The sequence below is a fragment of the Bidens hawaiensis genome, unplaced genomic scaffold (assembly GCF_021521415.1).
Source record: "Bidens hawaiensis isolate Kalapana, Puna unplaced genomic scaffold, B.hawaiensis_p1.1 tig00015851_1, whole genome shotgun sequence".
Taxonomy (NCBI): Eukaryota; Viridiplantae; Streptophyta; class Magnoliopsida; order Asterales; family Asteraceae; genus Bidens; species Bidens hawaiensis.
Genome location: NW_027492415.1, coordinates 572029 through 594760, shown reverse-complemented (window position 1 = coordinate 594760; position 22732 = coordinate 572029). Strand labels below are relative to the sequence as shown.

Below are 22732 nucleotides of genomic sequence, written 5' to 3'. Positions count from 1 at the left end.
TGCAATCGCTTCTCTCCAGTGTATAACCACCATGGACAAGGTTATCCGAATTAGCGAATGTCGTCCTGATCAAGTTGTAGGTTATGCCATTCAGTCATTTGAAGGTGAGGCTATGTACTGGTGGTAGACTATGGAGCAGAGAAAGAATCTATAAGAGATTAAGGCGATGAGGTGGGAGGACTTGAAGGAGTTAGTGATGAAGCGATTTTGTGCTGATGCTGAGGTTGAGAGGGTTGAAATGAAGTTTTTGAATCTGAAGGCGGGTATGATGACACACTGCGAATACACCACGGAATTCAACTGTATGTCTAGATTGGTGCCTGACATGGTGAAAAATGAAGCCAAGCGAATCAAGTTTTACATTAGGGGACTACCACAGAATGTCCGTGTCATGGTCAAGGCTAGTAGACCTGCTACCTTTGATTATGTTGTGAGACTCAAAGAAATGGTTTACGATGACCTAGCGGCGGACGATATGGTGGTGGAAGAGAAGAAAGATAAGAAATGGGTCAATCCTGTCAAACAGCCCGATACTCAGTTGTGGAACCCTAAGGATAAGAAGCCGAGGATGTGGGAGAAGAAGTCGTGTAAGACTTGTGGCAATATGCACGGTGGTAAGTGCCGATGAAGTAAGGGTTCAGACGTTTGCTATAAGTGTGGAAAGAGTCACGCTGGTGAGTGCAAGCTTGGTTCGAATGCTTGCTACAAATGTGAAAAGGTGGGGCACTATGGCAATGAATGTGACACAAATCCCGCGTGTTATGAGAATGGTAAGTCGGGCATATAGCAAGAGAGTGCACTGAGGGTGAAACTGAAGGAAGTGGAAGGAAGGATGCTGATCAGACAAGGCCAGGGACCCAGGGCCTACATGCTGACTCAGAAGCAGACCAAGAAAATCCCTGATGTTATGACTAGTACGTTTCTAGTAAACGGAATTTCCTCTTTTGTGTTGTTTGATTCAGGAGCAAATAGGAGTTTTATAGCTACGACATTTAGTAAGCTAGCTAAAATGAAATGTTGTCTTGTGCCTGAAACTTTTAAAGTGGATACCGCTAGTGAGACCTCTGTTAGGATAATGAGAATGGTTAAGGATTTTAAGATAGAATTAGAGGGACGTGAGTTCCCTGTAACCCTGTATGTTATGACCTTAGGAGGGCTCGACTTGGTTTTGGGAATGGACTGGCTATCTGAGTTTGAAGCTCAGATAGTGTGTAAGAGTAGGCTAATAAGGTTAAAATACTTGGATGGTAGTACAGTGACGGTTTATGGTGATAAATATAGTTCAGGGTTTATTGTCATTTCGATGATAAAAGTCGAATGATTTTTAAGGCGAGGGTGTGATGCTTACCTGGCGTATGTTGTCAAAGCTACGGCCGAGACGAAAGATGTTCCTGTTGTGTGCGACAACCCAGAAGTATTCCCTGAGGATCTTCTGGGGTTGCCACCAAAACGAGAGATAGAATTTCAGATAGACTTGACCAGGAGCCCAACCCGTCGCGAAAGCACCTTACCGTTTGGCGCCATCCGAGATGAAAGAAATGATGTCCAAACTACAAGAACTCCTCTACAAGGGTTTCATTAGGCTGAGTGTTTCTCCGTGGGGCACACCAGTGTTGTTTGTTAAGAAGAAGGATGGAAGCATAAGAAGGTGTATAGATTATCATGAGTTGAATAAGATTAAGGTGAAGAACAGATATCCGTTGCCACGGATTGATGATTTGTTTGACCAACTACAAGGTTCAAGTTGGTTATCAAGAATAGATCTTAGATCAGGTTATCATCAACTGAAGGTGAAAGAGGTAGGCATCCCTAACGAATTCTCCAACAACATTTATGGACATGATGAATAGGGTATGTCGGCCAATGTTGGACAATTCAGTCATTGTATTCATTGACGATATACTGATTTATTCAAAAAGCGAGTCTGACCACGCGGAGCATCTACGAGAAGTATTAGAGGTTCTGAAGAAGGAAAAGTTGTATGCTAAATTTACGAAGTGTGCATTCTAGTTGCGTGAAGTGCAGTTTCTAGGTCACGTAGTCAATCCAGAAGGGAACACTATGGACCCAACAAAGATTGAGGCGATAACGAATTGGAAGACGCCGCAAAACCCGACTGATATACGTAGCTTCACAGGGTTGCCTGGCTATTATAGGAGATTCATCAAAACCTTCTCCAAGATAGCCACATCGTTGACCGGAATGACCCGGAAGTCTGTAGTGTTCACTTGGGGTAAATTTCAAGAGGAGGCGGTTGAGGAATTAAAGAAAAGACTCATGCAAGCTCCAATCCTTGCTCAACTCGATGGCGATGAGGATTTGGTTGTTTGTATTGATGCCTCTCTTCGAGGGCTAGGTTGCGTGTTGATGCAATGAGGAAAGGTTATAGCTTATGTGTCCAGACAGTTGAAGGTTCACGAGAGTACCTACCCAGCACATGATTTAGTGCTAGCAGCGGTAGTGCATGCTCTAAATATATGGAGACATTATCTGTATGGTACTAAGTGTAATATTTATACAGATCATAAGAGCTTAAAGTATTTCTTTGAACAGAAAGAGTTGAACATGAGACAGAGAAGATGGTTAGAGTTGATAAAGGACTACGACTGTGATATCAAATACTATCAGGGTAAGGCTAATGTGGTTGCCGACGCACTCAGCCGTAAGAACGAAGAAGTCATTGCAGCAGTGAAGTCTTATAAGGTGATCATTAACTTAGATTTCTTTGGAGAGATTATCAGGGTGCAATTAGAGGTGCTTATGGATGAAAGGCTAATGAAGAAAGAAAGAATCTTCAGACAGCAAGGTGAGCTGATCGACGAAACTCATGGTGTAATGACTAGATCTGAACGCATGTGGATTCCTCGCCATGGAGGTCTTAGAGACCGAATTTTAGAATAAGCTCACAAGTCGAGATACTCGATTCATCCGGGATCCACCAAGATGTATCAAGATCTTAAGAGGGACAACTGGTGGCCGAGTATGAAGAATGACGTAGTAGATTATGTCAGTAAGTTCTTAACTTGCTTGCAAGTCAAGGCAGAGCACCAGAAGCCTTATGGGAAGATGCAGCCATTACACTGTGTTCCAGAGTTTCATTTAACGAGGGGAGGGGAAGGGAAGGAAATTAGGATAGAAAAGAAATAAGACGAAAAAACTTTTTTTGTGTACCCGAGTTTAATGAGAAGGAAAGGAAAATCAAGGAATTTACACATTTCATGTGTTCCCGAGATTTACTATTATACCCTTTAAGTAGAACTGAAATAAAAATAGTTTTAAGGGTAATTTAGTAATTAATAAGATTTTCTCTCATAATCTCTCCAATTTGGGAGGTCGATATTATACTCAAATTTTCTAGCATTTTCCCTCCTTTCCCATCCCCTCCCTTTCTTACAAAATCTCAGGAACATGATTTTTTTCTTATTTTCCTCTTTTTTCCTTCCCCTCCCCTTGTTAAATGAGACTCGGGAACACAGTGTTAGAGATACCAGAATGAAAATGGGAACACGTCATCATGGATTTCATAACTAAGCTACCGTGTACAGCTAAACATCATGATACCATTTGGTTGATAGTGGACCGTTTAACGAAAGGTTCTCACTTTCTGCCTATACGAGAGGCTATCTTGTCAGAAACGTTAGAAAATGTGTTCATAAAAGAAATTGTGGCTAAGCATGGAGTACCGTTATCAATTGTGTCTGACAGAGATACTCACTTTACTTCCAGGTTTTAGAAGAAGTTCCATGAAGCTATGGGAACAAGACTGAACAACAGTATGGCGTATCATCCTCAAATAGATGGGCAGTCTGAAAGGACTATCCAAACGCTTGAGGATATGCTACGTGCTTTTGTTTTAGATTTTGGAGGGAGTTGGGATGATCATCAGCATCTGGCAGAAATCTCCTATAACAACAACTACCATTCAAGTATTGGTATGTCACCGTTTGAGATGTTGTATGGCAGACGTTGTAGAACTCCTGTATGTTGGGGAGAGATCGGACAGAAGGAGATTGGAAGTTTGGAAGTTGTGAAAGAAACCTATTCAAGGATTTATCAAATCAAGGCAATGATGAAAGCTGCTCAAGACCGTCAGAAGTCATATGCTGATTAACGACGACGACCAATCGAGTTTAATGTTGGTGACAATGTGATGCTCAAGGTCTCGCCTTGGAAGGGAGTCATTCATTTCAGGGAGAGAGTGAAGTTAAGTCCAAGGTACATTGGACAGTTTAAGATCATTGATCGTGTGGGAGAAGTAGCTTATAGGTTGGAATTGCCTGAAGAGTTAGAAGGAATTCACGCTACCTTTCATGTTTCTCACTTGAGAAAATGTCTAGCTGATGACGCGTCCCACGTACCGTTAGTAGACATCGAGTTCGATGAACAATTGAACTACATCGAGCAGCCTATTGAGATCGTGGACCGCAAGGAAAAGCAGCTTCGTCATAAAGTTATTCCTTTAGTGAAAGTGATATGGAAACATCGTAAATGATCGGATGCCACTTGGGAAGTTGAAGAAGATATGTGAAAGTTTTATCCAGACTTGTTTAAGTAAGAGATAGGTTCGGGACGAAACCTCTTTAAGGAGGGAAGACTTGTAACATCCCAAAATTTCCTAAATTAATACTTAATATATTAATTAAGTTGGAAGAATTAATTTGAGTTAGTATAGAAATAATAAAAAATAATAAGATAAAAAGAAGGTGGGCTTTAATAAATAGAAATTAAATATGGACAAAAAAGGGAAGATGGGCCTAAGGTCCATGAGCTTAAGGAGTATAAATAACCCTTAAACCATAATCTTTTCCATTTCCATCCATCTACACCATAGCCTACACCTTCAAAAACACACACTTAAGCCAAACACTCTCTACACTAATCCTTTCAACGATCCAAGACCAACCGAAGGTAAGAAATAACTTATCTCAGGTGACCCAACGTATTAAAACCCGACACCGCAGCCCCGTGATGCCATATGAGCCGTTGGGATCTAGATCTAGCTATATTCGGGTGTTTAATCAACCAAAAACGAGCTTAAGGACCACCTTAGCTCAGATCTAGACACCCCGAAGCTACCTAGGCAATAAATTATCAAACCCCAACTAACCAAGGTGGTTAACAGCGGCTGACGGCGCCGAAATTGAAGGAAAACCTCAAAAACGCATGAAATGAACATTGAACTGAACATACGACGTATAAGTATATACGCCGTATATGTATGTGGCATAAACATATACGTCATATAAGTATATGTATATGTGGCGTGTATGTACGTTCGGCGTGTAAGAACGATCAACGCATAAGTATGGTAGCGTATATGCATATACGCCGTGTAAGTATGTACATGCTTATACGTCGTGTATGTATAACGTATATGTATGACTTATGCGCTGGTAAGACTTACACGCTGGGTAGACTTATACGCCAGAAAGACTTATGCGCCGAGACCACTTACACGCCTAAGGAGACTTATACGTTGGCCGATACCTACACGATTTTTGAAATAAATGAAAGATAAACAACGTACACGTATGTTTGATCCCGGATTAACAGTCGATAACAATAAAACAAATCTCAGATCTGTAGATTATCCAATTACCAGTATTAAAGATCTAGCTCATAATTAACCTTGATTTAATGTTATGTATGTGTATATTTTATCAATAATGTTAAGATGAAGTTTGAGAGAGAGTAATTACTCAAGATTTTTCTCTATAAACTTATATCTCAAAACTTAATTACAAGTGAACAGTTGTTTACTATATATAGAAGGCGACCTGGTTCGCTAACATCCCTTAGCGAACCAGCTTCCCCTTCGATACATAACTTAACATAACGAACCACCCCCTGATTCGTTAACATCCCCTAACGAATCAGGAGGGAATATATTATAATGTCTTAGTTCGCTAACATCCCTAGCGAACTAGACTTAACCTTAACGAACTAGTCTTAGTTCGCTAATATCCCTAGCAAACTAGACTTAATCTTAACGAACTAGTCAAATATAAACATTAAATATTACATTAATTATCAAATAAAGATTAACGATATATACAAAGACTCCAGACGCAAAACCGTGCACTAACAACGTATGTAAACGAAAGATATGGACTTATATGATAAATGAACTAAAGATAAGTAAATAATTAATAATGAAAGGTAACGTTTAAAATGAAGGTTTTATTTGATTAAATAATTGAACTTCAGTTTTCTAATGGCAGCTTAACCCCAGCCAGGGGCTCTGCCCCCTTGGACCCCGCTAGGGGCTGCCGCCCCTAAAACCCCACTGCCAGGGGCGCTGCCCCCGGAACCCCGTAGCTAGGGTATACAGCAACCTAGAAATATGATATAGATTGGGCTAGTTAATTGATTCGTGTAATTGTTATACAGTTAGCTGCACCCAATTAAGAAAAATAGTTACCATTAACTCTGAAAGAAAGCGGACCCAGGTGAGTTTCTAGCCTAATTTCCTTGTTATGCTTCCGGGGTTGTGTGCATACTTGATGTGATTAGTTGGTACACTTATCTTAAGTGGTAAGTGTATGCCTTATACGATTTATGTATGAATGATTGACGGTGCATGAACGATCTTCGGATATTGCATGTACCGCCAGTTGATAGTTTGAAGATGTGATTGTTTATATATGATGTATGGATGATATTTGTATGTTATGTATGAAAGTTATAAATATATATATATATATATATATATATATATATATATAAAGAATGGTAAGGTATAGACGAAGGGACCGGACCTTACTAATATCCGAGGCAGAAAGGGACCGAGCCCTAGTAATACTCGAGGAAGAAGGGACCGGACACTAATAATATCTGAGGCAGAAAAGGGACCGAGCCCTAATATTACTCGAGGCAATATGGCATAATGCTCTTTAAAACGTATAAGTGTGTAAAGTAAGAATAAATGTAAAGTATGAATTATATATAAAGAATGAAAGGAAGAAAGGAAGAAAGAAAGAAAGAAAGAAAGGAAGAAAGAATGTATATACTTATGTATGTACGAAAGAAAGATAAGTAGGTTAAGTATATAATATGTATCTTCGGATGCGTATGTATAAGTATGTGAATGTATTGTATGTTACCTGATTAACATACTTGAGGGATACACATGGCAGGAACTGAGGAAGTTGGGATCTGAAGATTTGTTAGGATGTCTAAATAAGATACTTTCATGTTTTTTTTGACAAGTCTGAATGTTTTGTAATATAATTTTGAAGTTCATTTATTTCTGTGAAAGTTTTTAATAACTCTGATATTTAGAACTGTGTTTATGAGTAAATCGAACACCAATGTAGGGCATAGGGAACGAGACCTTACAGATTTACATTAAAAGTTTCATGAATTTCCGCAAGCTTTAGCAGTAGCTAAGAACTTTTCATATAAAATAAAAACTTAATGATTTTTTATTTTTTTGCAAAAAAATTTCACTAACCAAAATGAGATTTTAAACAATGCATTTTCCTTTTTCATCTATGCATTTTAAAGTCATTTTCTCAACCCTTGAAAGCATCCGATTAATACCCGCTCTAACTTTGTTTGTCGATTAATTCTCACCATCGTCATTTACGATGACACTAACATGATGTTGTGCTACCTAATCATTTCCCCTCTTAAGGATCAAATATTTCAAAACCTCATACACGCATTCGTTCATCGCACATATTGTTAAAACTCATGAGCTTACTTCCTTATCAGGTATAACGCAAACTCTCAACGCCTTTCATTTGGGAAGCCGTATACAAATGTCTTTTCGAAACTGACTAAGTGAATAGCTATGAACAGGTCTACCAGCATGGTTACTAATAAACATACCAGTCATACCTGTGCGAACAACTATTTTTTCCTCTTACATTCCCCGCATGGAAATCATAGCAAGTTCGGTTGTGTGTCATAATGCAGGGCCGAAAGTGATTTGGAAAATAGAACAAATGCAATATGATAAAGGAATGGTGGATACGCCACTGGTACATCCTATACATAAGTTTCCTTGTCATATTTCACATTTGTAGCATTTATCGGGTCATTCAAAGATCTGTGTTATTTTATTATAAAATATTTTTTTAACATTTTTTTTACTAAAACAACTCCATGTCATAGTTTGTTTCTTTTTCTTGATTTTTTTAATTAATTTTGGAAGGAAATTTTCAAAAGTTGTGAATCTTGTGACATTCGTAAATTTTCAAATCCGAAACCTGACCCATTTAAAATTTTGATCTAATTCAGATCTTCAGTAATTAATAAAAATGGTGAATTTACTAAGTATTTAAGTTGTTCACATTTATAATGGTGTTTTATTATTTATGATGTTGTTAAAAATAACATCTCAAGTTCATTCCATGTAGTTTGTACCTTTATTGCATCTAAATCCAAGTCCAAGGACCAAAGCTACCAACTAAACTTCTAATCCAGGAGTATGTCGCACGTCACGATGGAGAACTCTCTTTCCTCCATGATACGTGAGAGAAACTTAGCTCAGCCAAACAACAAGCACGCCATGCATCGCGGGGCACTAACCTTAGCCTGCCGCAAGGCGCGACACAACTGTCGTTCAAGCTGAAATAGCTTGTTCTGCGGCTAGCTTCTTGCTCGACTGATTTCACTCATTTTGTCTCATTTTGAACGTTGTAATCCTGTATCTAGACTTAATTCCATCTTAAATACACCAATGTTTGTTATCAATTTAGTCAAAAGAACAAATTTATTAAAGATCCAATGGTACACTTATTTATGATGTTAAGAATTCCATCTCAAGTTCATTCCATGTAGTTTGTACCTTTATTGCATCTAAATCCAAGTCCAAGGACCAAAGCCGTCAACCAAACTTCTGATCCAGGATTATGCCACACGTCACGAGGGAGAACTCTCTTTCCTCCATGATACGTTAGAGAAACTGAGCTCAGCCAAACAACAAGCACGCCACGCATCGTGGAGCACTAACATTAGCCCGCCGCGAGCGGAAATAGCGTGTTCCACGGCTAGCTTCTTGCTTGATTGATTTCACTCCTTTTGTCTCATTTTGAACGTTGTAATCCTGTATCTGGACTTAATTCCAACTTGAATACACCACTGTTGGTTATCAATTTAGTCAAATAAACAAATTTATTAAAGATCCAATGGTACACTTATAAAGATATAATGTTTATTAATGATCAAATGACATTTTTCATTATACAAATTTTCAGTGGTTAGAAAACATACTTTATGTTTGAAATACGATTATTGGATTTATATACTCCCAACTTTCACTGGTTGGCGTGGAACACTTCTAAGTAACAAGTTGTTTATCGTCACTTCCAACTTTCACCTTATTTTTATTTTATTCTTATTTTTTTTTGCACTCCCAAACTTAGCAGACTCTAACCCCGCAAGTTTTGCTAATGTAACATGTTTGTAGTCATGCAGCATGCTTACGTGGCATTTTTTAAAGCTTGTTGGTCCCATACTTCCACTCCATAATTAAAAATTAAAATAACATAAAACTGAAAATAAAATTAGTAAAATCTCTTCCTCTCTCTCTCTCTCTCTCTCTCTCTCTCAGCAACCCACCATCACACCTAAACCAACCACCACCACCACACACACGACATATTGACATCATACGTTTTGAAACTCAGTTGCTCCCAAACAATAACCAACATTGTTAACCCCATACCTAAAACTCCTCTCCGTTTGACTAAAATCCAATCCTTTATCATCCTTATCCAGAATATGAACATAAACCAAACAATAAACCGATTCCCAAACAACATTGGGATTCTTAAACTGGGAACAATAAGTACCTTATAAGCACTCCAAATTAATGAAGCCATGTTAGTAAGCAAAACCTTTTGACCTTTAGGTCTCCCATGTAATGCTATTGATGGATGAAGCCCATCTTGGGAGAGCACGTTATCGCTGGATAGCCCAGGCCGTACTCGACTGGCCCGATGCTTAAATTGATTCATAAATAACGTTTTTCCTGGTTCAGATGGTTCCAGAGTATAACACCCGCCAAGTTTTCGTACCAAAATACCCACTTATAAATGGTTGAGGACCGAGGTGTAAATACCCAACAAAGAAAGTTGGTTTAAAAATACGATACGTGATTTCAGTTTATTTTAAATGATCGTTTAGAAGAAAAAAAATCATTCAAAGTTATGAAATATTTTAACGAGAGATTAAGTTTTATCATCTAAATATTTTAGATGAATAAATAATATATATGTATATCATATTATGGAAGAATTTTTACTCCTTAAGTATTCTTCATCCATAAGAATTAGTTATTTAATATTTTTAGCTTAACCAAAAAGCAATGAATTTTATCGAGACATGTGGTGATAACTCATCAATGGAATTCGACACATGGCAATAACTTAGCCCATGCAAACGACATGTGACGACACATGTCAAATCATGATGAAATACGGTGGTTCCGGATTTTGGCTATTAAAAGGGGACTACGTATATGTTTTCAAATCATTCCAAACTCAAATCCCACACACTTTATATAACCTTGGTATACATTCCCTTGTTTTATAAAGTGTTCTCTAACCCTACAACAACCCGACAATCCCTGAGCCTCGAAGTTTGTGTCATCCCAAGCCGATGAATCCCGAGACGAGTTCTTAAAGTGCGTGCCATATTCCCGAATGACTTCCCGACGCCTGATCGGAAGTTGTAGACAAGTTCCGGAACCTAAGCAGAAGTATTGTACGATTAACTTCCGATACCCGACGTACCATAGGTTGAGGTACTGTCAAAATCACTAAGCAACGTAATTCCCTTACGGTCCAACATCAGAAATAAAAAAAAGGTCTTCGAAATCACCGAAAAAACACCGAGAGGTGGATGCGTAAACTTTTATTAAAAAATTTACTCTTATGGGACAAACTAGTTGTTTGACTTAGAAGAGTTATAAATCATTGACAAACGTGAATACGTTTAATTGTTAAACAAATTTATTTTACTTTGAAAAGATAGACATGTTATTTGTCTTAGAGCCGAAAAGACAAACGTATTGCTTATCTTAAAGAGTCTGGAAACTTTTTTAACTGTTATAACACAAAATAGAAAATAAAGCACTCGAGACTAGATGCACATATGTTTGGATCAATTCATAAATAACAAATAGCAACCACAAACTAAAAGTGTTATGGTGTGTTAAAGTTTGAGTCTCTGAGGTGTTTGGGATTCCTTATTTGACCTCCTTATACCTCATTTAAGGTATAAGGTATTATAAACTTACAAGACCTAACTTTCTCAGTAACATTGTAACTTTAAAATAAAAAATCCCAAACACCCCCTCTTTCCGTGGGGGTGGAATAGGCGAGCGAGCATGTCTGCAGTAGATCTGGAATCGGAGCATGTCTGCAGTAGATCTGGAATCGGAATCGGAATCGGTGACATTCAAAGGCGATTATCTTGATGTTCGCTCCAAACCCTACCTTAACAAACTTCTCCACAGGCAAGGTAATTCATTTCCAATTGAAACTAGTAGTAGTAGGGTTCTGATTGCTTTTATCCTGTTAATGAGTAGAATAATCCTAATAAACTCTGTTTGCCTCTGCAGGTGACAGGGGAGTCCTCTTTGCGGACAAAGTTTTCAAGTTTACAGCTTCTGGAAAGATGAAAAAGCAAATTCTGCTCATTACCCATTTTGCCATTTATATTATGACATACGCACTTAAAAGGCGCATTCCTCTTGCTGCAATAGAGAAGCTTTCTTTGACTCACTTAACTGATAGTTTTCTTGCGGTTATTGTTCCCACCGAATATGATCTTTTGCTGGCTAGTACTAGGAAGACTCAGATTGTAACTGTTACTTCCAACTATGAATTGGAGGTTAACTTATCTAACAGGTGGTCTAAGCCTTTAGGTTTTTTTTTTATTCATATACGGCCGGCTGTGTAACTAATGTTTGCATATTCAACTGTTGATGCTTTTGCAGTTTTGAGTACCATGCTGCCTCTGATGTAGTAAAAGAAATTCATTTTGAGCAAGTTGAAGGTAAACAAGCCTATGTGACACTCTTATTAAAAATATGTGCTTATACCTTTTACTCATATTTCAGGTGGAACGAAAACAAGAATTGTAAACAAGTAAAGACTGCCCAAATCTCTGTGATGCACATTTATTTGTTGTTGTTTTTGCCTCTTTATGTTTACTTAAATTCGCATACATCTTGTTTTATAAAAATCTAAGTTTCACATTTTTATTATTTCCTATAATTGCATTTAGACTTTAATCTTATGAATGCAATTATCTTAGGGGGATTGTTTGAAAATGAATTCATTACAATCATTTATGACACTATTCACCTTTTAAATCATTTGTAGTCAAAGTCAGACAGACCCTAGATTTTAACTAAAAACTTAGTGTTACACTAACTGATTCTTTCTAACTTTGCTGCCACAGGATATATGTCGTTAGAGCCTTTGTTCGACTATCTAAATGTCCTCAATCAATTTGACCACCTCTGCCATTTTAGGCCTCTGCTCAGGCGACTTTCCCGCACATTGCATTGCTATATGCAACATTTCCACTATCTCCTCTTCTATATCCGGGTACCTCAAAAGCTCAACATCAAAAACCTCAGTAGTCCATTCCTCTCGAACCACTAAGCTAACCCAACTAACCAAGTCGACAATCTCATTACCACTTGTAGCATGAGTTGGTGACTTCCCAGTTAGAAGCTCAAGAAGTAGAACACCAAACGAGTACACATCTGATGCTTGGTAGACTTTTTTAGTGCTGGCTATTTCTGGTGCGTTGTATCCCCCCAATCCTTGTTGGTGGTGACACCATCACTGCTGCCAGACCTACATCACCAACACAACCGTACTGTTGGTGGTTTAGAAATGTGTTGGATGCTTTGATGTTTCCGTGGACTAGCTTTCCATCAGCTTGTGTGTGGATATGAGCTATGCCTCTTGCTGCTCCTATGGCTATCCTCAACCGGCTATCCCAATCTAAGGGGCTCCTATCCGCTCCTCTATTAGCTGCAAATAAAAACAAACCGTCAATTCGAATAGGGTAGTTGGGTAACAGGTTGAGCTTGACATGGGTCATGTCAGGTTAGATTGGCCAAAATTCTCCTTGGCCTAATTCTTAAATTATTATTTTATTATTTTACAACTAATGAGTGTGATACCAAAACGAACAGCATACCATGCAATAATGAAGCAGCACTTCCTTGACTGAGGTAATCATACACCAACAACTTTTCATCTTTGGAGTAATAATACGCCCTTAACGGAACCACGTTCTCGTGTATCGTCCTCCCAACTATCTCCATTTGTTGCTCAAACTCGCGTCTAGCCACATTTACCACACCCTGTAACCTCTTCACCGCAACCGCATGTGAATCCTCAATGCTGCTTTATAAGTTGTACAAAAAGTACCCTTATCAAGCACATCTGCAGAAGCTCCAAGCAAATCATCCAAATCAAATGCAAGATCACTTCCCTCAAAGAAAACAAGTCTTCCATTCCCATTCCCATTAAACTCCCTAAGGATTGAGGCACGTTTCCCGTGAGATTATTATTAGACAAGTCAAGAACTTGCAAACTCGCAATATTAAAATCCGGTATCTCACCAGAAAATAAGTTGTTTGCAAGACTCAAAGCGGTTAAGTGAGTCAAATTTGAGATGGAAGGCGGTATGCTCCCATTAAAACCATTATTCGACAGATTAAGAACCGCTAGATTGTTCCAAACAGACAAGTTCAAAGGTAATGGCCCCCAGAAGTTATTATATTGGAGATGTAAAGCGGTCAAGTTTGAAAGACTGGTGAAATCACAAGGAAAAGGGCCTGATAAACTGTTGGACCTCAAACTTAGTATTTTGAGATTCGATAATCGGCTAAGAGTGTTTGGAGGTATAGGGCCATCAAGGCTTAAAGCAGGCAAACGAAGAGCAATGATTGACGAACGGTTATGGTCACATGTTACACCTGTCCAGTTAGTACAAGCTGAAGTATTCATATCCCAGTTGATCGCGCGAGAATGTGGAATCTTGCGGATGAAATCGAGCAAAACTTTCTTATCTTCTGTAGGTTCAGTTGTAACCAGAGATAAAACAACCCCAAACAAGACCAGTATAGTGAAAATCGGCAAATTCTTCATGTTCATCACCTCCAATATCTCCCAAAATCTACATGAAATAATAAGTAAATAAACATAAAGTTAACATAATATCCATATCCGTTGAACATAACATTAACCTAGTTAAATTTTCACTTTCATGAACATAAACTAACTTCAACTGAAAAACTCAAATATACAACTGAACGTTATTATGCTAAAATATTCAAGAACGAATTAATACAACTCACCAAAACGAAAGCATGCACGAAACCATTATTGAATAACTCTCAATATTATGACAACTTGATTGAATCTAATTTGGTTTATATAGACTAGACATTACCTTTTTTAATTACAATCCAATTAGGAAACATTGTAATATAAAAACATAATTAACTATGGCATACTTGTCAATATTAGTCCATGATTTGGAGTCCAAAATTACCAAAATAAAAAAGAATAACCTAAAAAGTAATTAGTCGCTTATCAACAATCTAGATTTTTAAATCAGTTGAATTAGATCTCTTCATTAAGTAATAAAGAACATGTTATATTATCTCAGTTTGTTATACGTAGGATTTTTGCCGAATTAGGGTTTTGATTGCTTTTATTTATGCACTCTCGAATTGGACTCAAACTGAGATATCAAACAGTCAGAAGTAGGGCTCTAAACGGACTGAGTGTATGTTCGTGAACGGTTTGACGGGAAGTTCGCTTAATAAGTGAGTGAACATGACATGTTCGATTAAATGTGTTTGTAAGTGTTCAATAATGTGTTCATTTACGTCCGTTTGTGTGCGTTAATGTTTGTTTATGTTTGTTAGCTAAAGGTTTTTAATACTTTTTAGTGACTTTTATAATCTTATTATATAGATTTAAACAAAATTGGCAAACCGATGTGAAACTTTTATTCTACATTTTTTTTCTCTAATTTTCATGTATATTCTTTAGAGAGGACGAAATTGGCAATTTGGGTACCGGGTCAAATCAGTTACGGGTCATTACGATGACTCTTTTTGTAGGGACACCATTTTGGATTAGGTAGACCCGCAAACACTTGTTTGTTATTTTCTCAAATGTTATCTTTAAGATGGTTAATTCGTTAAGTATGTTGTTAAGTGTGCTTAAAAACAAGTTTTGACCTGGTTGACTCGGTATTAAAACTCACCTCTAATATTCGGTGACTTTTTGATGTTTACATGTTTTAAAAATACAATTTCGGTGACTTTTGACATGTGTAATGTGTTTGATTTTGAGTCGCGTATTTGACATGTTTGACTCGTTATTAAAATCGTCACCTCTAACAGGAATTACTATTTCTTTTAACACTATAGGCTTGTACTTTAGACTCGTATTTCAGGTGGAACCAAAACAAGAATTGTAAACAAGCAAAGACTGCCCAAAAAGTTCTGTGATGCACATTTGTTGTTTTGCCTCTTTTTGTTTACTTTAATCTTGTTGTAGTTGCATACAATTATTATCATCAGCCACTTGTAATATAAAAAAAAAATATAAGTTTCACATCTTTATTATCTCTTTCAATTTCAATTGTTTGAAAATGAATTCATTACAATCATATATGACAATATTCATCTTTATACTATTACAATTCTTATATAGCTGAGCTGAGGCAGAACATTCAGTCAAATAAGAAAAATAGTGAACAAGTCAAATAGTATATAAAAGTCAAACAGCAAACCAGTCAAAAGAGAAAACAACACTTGGAAAACAGCCCCTATATTTCTTATTAACTAAAAACATTAGCGTAACAGTAACTGATTCTTTCTAATTTTGCTACCACAAGATATATGTCACTAGAGCCTGTGTTCAGCGGTCCGGATATTCTCAACCGATTACACCACCTCAACCATCTTAGGCCTCTGCTCGGGAGACTTACCCACACATTGCATTGCTATCTGCAACATTTCCACCATCTCCTCTTCAATATTCGGGTACCTCAAAAGCTCACTATCAAAAACCTCAGCAGTCCACTCCTCTTGAACCACCGAGCTAACCCATCTAACCAAGTGGACAATCTCATTGCCGCATGTAGCATGAGTCGGTGACTTCCCGGTTAGTAGCTCAAGAAGTAGAACCCCGAACGAGTACACATCTGATGCTTGGTAGACCTTTTTAGTGTCGGCTATTTCTGGTGCATTGTATCCGCCACTCCTTGTTAGCGGTGACACCATCACTGCCGCCAGGCCTACATCACCAACACAACCATACTGTTGGTGGTTTAGAAATGTGTTGGATGCTTTGATGTTTCCGTGGACTAGCTTTCCATTAGCTTGTGTGTGGATATGAGCTATGCCTCTTGCGGCTCCTATGGCTATCCTCAACCGGCTATCCCAATCTAACGGGCTCCTATTTGCTCCTCTATTTGCTGCAAAATAACAAGTAACAACTCATCAATTCAAAAAGGGTAGTGGGCAACAGGCTCAGCTTGAAACGGGTCATGTCAGCTTAGCTAGGCTTAAAAAGATGGGATCCTGCTGGGGCCTTAACAAGCTAAACCGGTTTGTGAGCTAATCGAGATCGGGTCATTAAAATCTCGAATCGAGCCGCACTTAAACGAGCTCGAGCCTTAAAATAAGCCCGTTTTAATAAGCAATCCGGGGCCCGAACGTTACATATCGAGCCTGAGCTGGCTCACAAGCATAAATGAACCTCTTATTAATTTATATACAATGTAATAATATTTATTTAAATAATAATATTAATTAAATACAAAATTATGATTAAAATAAATAGATAATATACATTATGTTTTATTAAAATTATAATTTAAAATAAAAAAACACTAGAAAATAGTAAAAATGCATATCAATCATAGTTGTCAATAGCGGTAAATAGTGACAGGTCACCTATATCCTCAGTAGCGAATAGCGGTAGATAGCGACCGCTATTTCAAATATAGCAATAAGGGAGTAGAAAAATTTTAAGCAAATAATTAGGGTTTATATTCACATAATAAGCTTTTACGGTGGAACTTGTGGAAGGTGCAGCGGTTTGGTGACTTGGTCGATAAACAAGCCTAAAAAATAGGTTTCAACAATTTTTTTTATTAAAAAATAAAAAAACCCTATATACCGCTATAATCACGCAAAATGACCGTTATTTAGTATATAGCGGCCTATAGCCGCATCGCTACGTAGCGCGCTATAGCGCCCGCTATCACCGCTATTGACAACTATGATATCAATTAAGTAATAAATAAGGAGCTAAGCTCGGGATTAGAAAAATAATTCACGAGCCAAGCTCCAACTTTAGAAAAAGTGCTTGAAACAAGCCGAACTCATTGAGATCTCGTAAGTCAAAACAAGCTCATCTCAAGCCTAGTCGAACTCGGGCTCGGCTTGTTTACATCCCTAGGTCCTGCCATTGATAAACCACCCCAAAAGAGTATACCAGCTCACCTGTTACATCATACGAGCTGTATGACCTTTTTCACCATATCATCCAGGCGGTATGACGTCAAATGGGTCGTATTACAGGGCGAAAGAGGTCATACGACCCGTATGGCTTTGTCAGTGTCACATCATTTATTTCTTTACCGGTCAAAAACATCATACGGGCCACATATGTTTTAACCTTCAAACGGCCAGTGGGCCTTTTCCAGCCTATCATACGGGCGTACGACTGGCTTGTATACTTTTCGGCCTATTGTGTGGCCCGGATGACCATACCCATATGAAATGCGTGTCTGGAGAGTATGTGATGGCCTATTTCTTAAATTATTATATAACTAATAAATGCTCTTTGGCATAAAATTCTCTTTGGCCTAATTATTATATAACTAATTAATGATAGTCGTGACTACAAGAACAACATACCATGCAACAATGAAGCAACACTTCCTTGACTAAAGTAATCACACACCAACAACTTTTCATCTTTGGAGTAATAATACGCCCTTAACGGAACCACATTCTCGTGTATCGTCCTCCCAACAATCTCCATTTGCTGCTCAAACTCGCGTCTAGCCACATTAACCACACCCTGTAACCTCTTCACCGCAACCGCGTGTGAATCCTCCAATGCTGCTTTATAAGTTGTACCAAAAGTACCCTTATCAAGCACCTCTGCAGAAGCCCTAAACAGATCCTCCAAATCAAATGCAAGATCACTTCCCTCAAAGAAAACAAGCCTTCCATCCCCATTAACATTCCCACTTTGACCACCATTGACTTTCTTTTCCTTATTGCCTGTCTGCAAATCCTTTTTCTTACCTTCCTTCTTCAAGTGCCAAATCACCATTAGCAATGCCATCAATCCCAATAAAAACACACAACCACCGATCACAATGCCAAATCCAGTTTTACTGAGTTTTGGCTCCTTTGATGCTGCTCGAATAGGAGAAACAGAGGGAAGTGACAAATTCGAAGTATCAAGAACATTTCCCAAAAAAGCAGAGATAGGAAACCTCACTAGAGATCGAGGCACGCCTCCCGTAAGATTATTATTAGACAAATCAAGAACCTGCAAACTCGCAGTATTAAAATCCGGTATTTCACCAGAAAGTGAATTGTTTGCAAGGCTCAAAGCGATTAAGTGAGTCAAATTTGAGATGGACGGTGATATGCTCCCGTTAAAACCGTTATTCGAAAGATTAAGAGCGGCTAGATTGTTCCAAACAGATAAGTTCAAAGGCAATGGACCGAAGAAGCTATTACATTGGAGATGTAAAGCGGTTAAGTTTGTTAGATTGGTGAAATCAGAAGGAAAAGGGCCTGATAAATTGTTGGATCTCAAACTTAATATCTGTAGATTCGATAATCGGCTAAGGGTGTTTGAAGGTATAGGGCCGTCAAGGCTTAAAGCAGGCAAACGAAGAGCAATGATTGACAAACGGTTATGGTCACACGTTACACCTGTCCAGTTAGTACAAGCTGAAGTATTCATATCCCAGTTGATCGCGCGAGAATGTGGAATCTTGCGGATGAAATCGAGCAAAAGTTTCTCATCTTCTGTAGGTTCAGTTGTAACCAGAGAGACAACAGCCCCAAACAAGACCAGTATAGTGAAAATCGACGTATTCTTCATGTTCATCATCTCAATTTTCTCCCAAATTCTACAAAACCTTCCACATCTACATGAATTTAGCAAAATTAATAAGTAAATAAACATAACACCACAGGATCAATGTATGATAGAATGATGTTTTTTATAACACTATTAGCATAAAGTTAAAATTCAAGAACAAATTGATATAACTCACCAAAACGATAACACACACGAAAGGAATACTGAATAATTCTCAATGTGTGTTATATAATAATGTCTTAACCATAACTTAGTTTACATAGACTAACCCTAACTTGCTAGACAGGATATTGACATTACCAATTATACTAATATTGAAATTAGGAAACATAAGTAGCTATAACCGAGTTGTCAATATCGGTCCCTCCCTCAAGTTCAGCGACATGTGAGTCCAAAAATGCATTTCCGTTAAGCATAATAAATCTAGTTAGACCTAGGTTGAATTGCAGAATGAAACACACACAATGAATGTTAGTGTGTTAATAATAATAATAATAATAATAATAATAACAATAAGGTAAACGGAAATCCTGGCTACTTGATGCGATGAAATGAAAGGCAAATTTGGCATGAAATTGCAAAAGGAAAAGAATAATAATAAGTTATGATCTCACCAAATGACCAAGAGATTTGAAGTCGGTTAACACTGTATTGTTATTATTATTATTATGTTCATCAAAGCCTTCAATTGAAGAACCAACAATGTATGTAACAGAGTGTGTGTGAAACTGAAAGAGAGAGAGGTTACTTAGAGAAGAAGAATAAAGAATTGTTTGTGTTGCAGAGATGGCGGGATGCTGCAGCACATGGAGATGGAGTGCGAACCAAAACAAGGATTCAATTCAATTCACCCCTATTTAATCAAAGTGGTTTTGCCTTGTATTAAATGCATTATAACCTTCATTTATCACATAAAAGGTGACTCAAGATTTTTTGTTTCTTTTACTAAAATAGTACTAATTTACTTTTCGGTGTATCATTAAAGTATATACCATATTTATTTATTTATTTATGTTACTAGAATAGCATTTTACTTTTGGATTTATGTAGATTTGTTTTGTTTTGTGTCCTTTCCTATGAAATTTTGTGGAATATATATAGTTAGGGATTTCTTTAGTTATTACATGCTTTATGTTGAAAGATGACCACATTAATTTGTTTATTATGTGTAAAATATAGACATTGTTCTGAATTTCTTAACTAAGACCTAAAGTGAGACTTTGGGATTTTTAATGTTTCATGTTTAAAATCTTACTAAAGTTGGTTTTTCTATAGTGGTGATTTCTTTTTTGATGGTGTTTCTGAGTGAGTCTGGTCTGAAGCATCAAAATCAGTATGAACAATTGACATTTTATTTAGGTATTTTGGATAGTTCCAAAAACTGTTAAAAAAGTTAAAAAAAACCTGAAAGTATAATATTTTATAAACATGCCAATATACCATACAAGGATTTTCTAAACATAATGTTAAATTAAAGGTTATATTTTACTATGTAGGTTTAAATTATTGCACTACTTCCCTTTTAAATCATGTATATAAATGGTGGCTTTGCAGGTTTAAATTATTGCACTACTTCTCTTTTAAATCATTTATAAATGTTGGCTCGGTTTTACCCAAAGTATTTTAATGTAAGCTATAGCAACCGTTAATAAATTAATAGTAAAATGGGGTCTCCAATGTTTGACGGATACGAGCAAATTAAAATAAAAAAACAAAAAACGAGCCAACATTTATAATGATGGGTCTCCAACTTTGCCATATAGCAATCCGTCATTAGACAAAGACATTATGTTTATAAAATGTTCTACGTCATTGCCAATTTACAATTTCATGCTTCTAACACTGTACACACATATCATTTGACCCTACAACTTATAATGTGAATGAATGAATTTAGTTTGCTAACTTGCGTATGCAAATTTTAGAAGAAATTTGCTAGTCATCATACTCATAGCTAGCGTCTTACATAGGAAATCGCTTGTAATTTTGATTGTAACATGTAACAAATTTATAAGATACGCTGTGTTAAAACAATCGTTAGTGATGCAAGAGTACAAACTATTACATATAACCAACAGGTGAAGCTAGAATTATATATATATATATATATTAAGATTGCATCAAAACATATATAAAAGTGGCTAAATATTAAACATTGTGAAGTTATTGTTAAGACGGATATCACCATGGAAGAAATGATAAGGTTCCACATAGCTGTGACATCATGGCGGATCAAACTAAGAAATGGGTGGTTCTCCGTAACTAACCAAGTTTCGAAATGATAGTGTATGGATATAGAAGATACTAGAGGAACCACCTTATAAATTAGGAAGGAACCACCTATTCACAATTGAAGCGCTGGTATAGTTAGCAAGTTGTTGATTTTCTAAGTTGTAGGTCACGAGTTCGATTCCATGATAAAGCAGTTTTATGGAACCTTTTTTTTTTCTCTAATCTGTACAACTCTTTGTGATAGGTACATTTTGACTTTTATAATTCTGTTGTTAATTATAACATTTGTTTGGTTTTTATTATCTGTTTTGTGTTATTTAATTTCTATTATAGCATGGTTGAGGTTCATGAAGCAGTTGGTGTTGCGTTCAGTACTCTGTATAAGATACTCTTACATTATTAAAATATTATGAATACCGTAAGAGAACAGTGATATAACACCTAAATTAAGTTGTCTAGTTTTGCGTTACTAATTTATTATATTATATTATATTATATTATATTAAAGTCGAAAATAAGATATCGGTAAAACACAAAGGCTTTTAAAATTATAATAATATTAAACTGAAATCTACTGAGCCTTCTTCTACTAATTCAAATTCAAACTATAGAATGATGGTTGTACATCTAACTGTTGAATCCAAGATAGTTACCTCAATTAAAGTAAATGATAACTCTTTAGATTGAGCAATGAAGTAGCGGCACCACATATATTGTCGAATGGTTCAGTTCTCTCTGTTTCTCTACTGTTGTGGTTATTTAAGTAATCGAACATGCACAATCGTGACCGCCAACGATCACCACACACACAGGTAATCCGAGAACAAACTGTGAGCGGTGACCCCCAGCAGATCACTGCAACACCACACCACCACCGCCGCCTAGGGTTCTGAAATCGAACCTGGCAACAGTAGGTAGTGACCGACGATCGGCCAAAGGATGAACCAATAGCTAGATGCTCCACACGAAGGCAATGTCGATAACAACTTAGAGATCGTTAACGCCGATCAGATCATATCAAATCGGAGAAGAGAGAAGATGAAGATGTGGTAGTGGTACATCTTTTTTTTCTGTGAACTTTAATTGTATCAAATCGGGAGACACAATGGCACGTCCATATTTTTCTTTTTCTCTCTGATATGTCGCTTTTGAAGTGACATGGTTAGTCAACTGCTTAATAGGTTTGTACATACAGAATGGAGACTGGTACATTTGAACTGCAGGGCACAATATATGATGCATAATGTATAACAGCTGATGCCCAAAGTCTCTTTTAATTGTAATATCATAGCACTCCTCACCTTTTTTCAACCAATTTTTATATATGGTCCTTATCTTTTAAGTCATTTCAATATATGATATTAAAA

General features: G+C 37.1%; 1 long non-coding RNA gene and 1 pseudogene across 2 annotated transcripts; one reads left to right on the top strand and one right to left on the bottom strand.

Annotated features, from left to right (window-relative positions):
- Positions 1 to 11822: 11822 nt before the first annotated feature.
- Positions 11823 to 12177, top strand: LOC143549841 (uncharacterized). Its single transcript, XR_013138211.1, has 3 exons — positions 11823 to 11861; positions 11951 to 12009; positions 12074 to 12177. It is a non-coding gene; the product is annotated as an uncharacterized LOC143549841 (long non-coding RNA).
- Positions 12178 to 12381: 204 nt separating this feature from the next.
- Positions 12382 to 19340, bottom strand: LOC143549840 (putative inactive receptor kinase At4g23740; annotated as a pseudogene). The gene is made up of 6 exons (XR_013138210.1): positions 17924 to 19340; positions 15886 to 16473; positions 14261 to 14265; positions 13552 to 14154; positions 13171 to 13510; positions 12382 to 13001 (listed from the first exon to the last, which is right to left on the bottom strand). The product of XR_013138210.1 is annotated as a putative inactive receptor kinase At4g23740 (transcript).
- Between the last annotated feature and the right edge of the window lie 3392 nt (positions 19341 to 22732).